Source organism: Cyprinus carpio, chromosome B7, assembly GCF_018340385.1.
Source record: "Cyprinus carpio isolate SPL01 chromosome B7, ASM1834038v1, whole genome shotgun sequence".
In the NCBI taxonomy this organism is placed as follows: domain Eukaryota; kingdom Metazoa; phylum Chordata; class Actinopteri; order Cypriniformes; family Cyprinidae; genus Cyprinus; species Cyprinus carpio.
The window spans coordinates 16073478-16077684 of NC_056603.1; the positions used below are offsets into that span (position 1 = coordinate 16073478).

At 36.3% G+C, this 4207-nt stretch overlaps 1 long non-coding RNA gene across 1 annotated transcript; it reads left to right on the forward strand.

Moving 5' to 3' along the window:
• Window positions 1-1712: 1712 nt before the first annotated feature.
• On the forward strand, window positions 1713-3873 carry LOC122137867. Its single transcript, XR_006155102.1, has 3 exons — window positions 1713-1825; window positions 2039-2115; window positions 2585-3873. It is a non-coding gene; the product is annotated as an uncharacterized LOC122137867 (long non-coding RNA).
• Window positions 3874-4207: the final 334 nt, after the last annotated feature.

Below are 4207 nucleotides of genomic sequence, written 5' to 3' on the forward strand. Positions count from 1 at the left end.
ATTTTAGTATAGATCGCAATGATTTACGTCACATAAACTCACATAAAAGTTTTTCTTGTTGCATTTAATATAAATTGATTCCAATTTGATGCTGTCACTCTAGAGATGTTAATTATATTTGTGCCGTTTCAGAGTGACTCTGCTGTGTTGATTATAGTTGGTCGTCAACCATTTTAATATTTATATATTAATCAAATATATTAATATATTAATTAAATATATTACAATAGTCTACCATAATTTATTTCAACAAATATGTATCTTTAATTACACATTGTCATATAATGTGGGTATCCGATATTAAAAAATAATTAAAAGTTTTTTTTCTTTATTCACACTTACATAAATTAAGGCTTTAAGATGGTCTTAAATCAGGAAAAAAAAAATCTTTAAATTCATAAAGTCAAGGCATTCAATGTTGCATACACTGCAAAAGATTAATCTTCCTCAGTATTTTTGTATTTTTATCAAGTGCAAATATCTTAACATCCTTAAACCAAGACCTGAGGTGCAAATTAAATGTACTGTATAAAGTCTTGTTTTCTGAGAAACTGGACGAAATTAAGTTACTTTGATTAAAACAAGAACAAATATCTTTTTCTTTGCTTTTGTCATTTTGCTTTTAAGAAATTGTACCTTGATTTAAGAATAGAGGAAAATACCGAAGAATAACATCACTTTTTGTTGTCAAAAGATACAGTAACATTTATTTCTATATTCTAGTTCAAAAGATATACCGAAACGTAATGGAAGTCTATAGGAATTCACATTTACATTTACAAATCTCAGTAATCTGAAATATACATCACAGGAGTGATTCCCATTTCATTTTGAATTGGACAGTTGCTAAACATTGCTTGTGTTTCAACGAGGGAGTGTTAACTCATTAATGCCCCCTACGATCAGTCTGATTCAGACTGCTAATTCACAAGCAGGTTTGAAACTGTTTAAAAATTCTTAGAAAGAAGGAATATGGGATCGGATGTGTGACAGACATGGAACAAATGTCTTCCAGATACACTGTGATCTTACCTAAACTGTGATTGATTTATTCTGCCTTTTGGTTACAGCTGTCACCCCTCATTAATGTGCATTAGGAAATGCATCAAAGTGCATGAGGCTGCATGTGATTAATTTATACAGCACTTGGTATAAGGGGAAGCTTTGCAGGTGCATCAGGCTCAAGGCTGCAAAAAAAGGCCAAGTTAATAGATCACACTCAAGTGCATTCCTCTTTTGGAGTGCATCACTCATTCAGTGTCATTTCAAGTTTCAGCCTGTCCATTCCACACCTTTGGTTGAGCTGACCTAAATAAGGAACTCAAAATGGGTCCAGTTCACTAACACACCGATTGTCCTGTGGATGTTTTAAACCCCAAATGTTTAATTTCCTTGCAATCATATCATGATTAAACCAAATCAACAATTCCCTCCATTTTAACCTCATGTCAACACCAATCAGCATCTTAAACAGAGATAATCAAATCCTATGTCATGCATATTTGGTGCTATATGTTTACAGGCCTGGCCCATTTTTTAAGTCACCCATCTATTAGCTTTGACGGCAGTGTGCCAAAGCCTAAATGGAGGGTTAATTTCTTAATTAGCTGTGAAAGCAGGTAAGGGGAGCTGGGCTTTAATTGGTCCAGCACAGTTTTAATGATGTAATTATTTTGGAGGCTGTGGCTTTGTTTGTTCTTGATGAGTGAGGGATCATATGTGAGGGAGATGTCTATCAACGCACGTCAGTCAAGCATTTTAATCTTCACATTCTCCAAGTGCATTTGAACCATATGGCACTTTACCACTGGATAATTCAAATCAGGTTTCTCTGCTAAATGTCTTATAAAGTTTGCATCTGATCTTTGTGTGGTTTTTTAAGTTTTATAAGTTTGTGGATGATTTCTAAATAGCATGGGGATTTGTTTTATTATGCTGCGTGCCGATCACGTTGATGTCAGTCAAGCTATGTGTTGATGTTTTTGTACTTTTTTATGGGCAGTTTGTACGAACTCAGATCAACTATATTTTGCCTCAGATTAGACCTCAAGTTACTTCTATTGAAAGAGTTTGATGAGTCTGATCAGCAATTTGCTTGTTACGGCTCTAATGCAGGTAAGCGAGATTGCGCATTCATTTGAATAAGAGTATGCTGATGCAATTACAGATGTCATTAGAATTTTACTAATTTTAGAATGTTTGTACATCATCATTTTGACATGTACCCTCATTTATGAGTGTGAATTCCGTGTGACAGTTTGATGATTCACATCATTCCATTATGCCTAAGCCACTGTCTCTCTGTCTATCAATGTTGCATAATTTTTTGAACAATCTTGTCCAGATGACAAGAAATTTTTTCCTTTATGCATTCTATCTATCTGTCTGTCAAGCATAATAGTTAGAACAGTATCATGTAGAATATAATGATTTAAAATTTCCTTTATGTATTTTATTTATTTTTTTTATCCTGAATGTCATGTACTTTCAAACTACCATGACAAACTACCTTGAACCCAGAACTATTGTGCATTAGATATTTGTTACTCGTAAATTAATTTTCCTCTATACATATTCTTTACAGAGTGTCTTCAGTGCATAGTCATACATGGAATTTCATTTGATTCTCATCTGATGAACTGTTGATCAGTGTGATAATGTTGAACAAACGGAAGTGTCGCACCCAAGTGATAATTAATATTTGATTGAATTCCCACTAATTAAACAATAATGAATATTTGATTGAATAGCCCACTCCTCCAGCTTGGTTTTAGTGCAGCCTAGTGTGCTGTGAATCACTTCTCTTCCCCATGCTGTTTTTGGCACATCCTGTATTTAAACCTAGTGTCTTTAATCACCCCATTCAACCCCCACAGTCAGCATTTCGGCCCGGGCCCCATTCAGAATACCCATAATTGGACGGAAAGTGTCAAAACCTCCTGTTTGCCCATACTCAGGTAGAGCCACTGTGTCCTGCACTGGACAGCTTGGGCACTGTCCAGCTTGGCTAGAACAGGGATGCATTGTCCCACACATTTTACGCTCCAGCAGAAGAGGTCCAGTGGGCCCTGTTTGTTGCTCTTTAGAGAAGACCATTCTCCACAACATTAAAGACAGACCTGCAAATGTGCTTTTAAGTGCAAGAGTGAGATGTTTTCAGCTAACATCAAGCTGCTAATGATTTTAATGAGAGCTCCTTGTAGAGTCATCTTTTTTTCATTGAATACATCACACTAAAACAAAATCAATGCACAAGATTAATTAAGGCCCTTTTAGATGCCTTCTGCTGTTTTTTTTTTTCTTTTCACCCACTCTCTCTCTTTCCCCGTCTCTCTAAGCCTCTCCAGATGAGGGGATGCTGTGCTGTATTTAAGCGTGGTTATTTGACATTTAGATGCAAGGGGGAATAAAAAGAGAGGGGGAGACAGTAACAAACACAGGGACAGTTTTTGACAGTTCTTTGTCATGCCGGAGAGAAGAAAGGGGGCCGACTGTCAGATGCTACTTTGAAGCTCCGGAAATTTGTAATGAAAAATTTAAGCTACAAGAGAGAGGGGGCGAAAAAAAAAAGAAAGTCGAGCCATTCATTTGGCCCTGCATACATTAGCGGCTTGGTAATTCAAAGGTTTTTGCTATGTGTTTTTGTCATTTGGACTGTAATAAATATCTTAGAGAATTGCTTTGATATTCCAAAATTGTCTCTGTGGCTGGTCCACGTTAAGAGAAAAGGGGGGAAATAATCATCAGGACTCCTGGCTCTAATGAGAAGGTCATTGCACCCTAATTATCACAGGCAGCTCTGCCTCAGCCCTTCAAAGAGCCCCATGAGCACACCAGTGCTGTAGACAATACACCATGCACAAACACACACACACACACACACACACACACACACAGAGACTTACCTGAACAGCCAGTCTACCTCTGCGTCTGAAACAAGTGAACTTAGAAAAGAAAACAGAGACTGGGTGCACATTTAGATTAGATTGGATTCAACTTTATTGACCACCTTGTGTAGAGCACAACTACAGAGGCAATGAAATGCATCTAACCAGAAGTGCAAATAGCAATATGTCTATATATTATGGTTGTATAATAATAATATAGAATATAATTATGGTTATGTAAAATATTACTATTTTTCTATAAAAAGTACACGATTATGCAGTAGAGAAAGTAGAGACCAGCTCAGTGTGAATGACAAAGA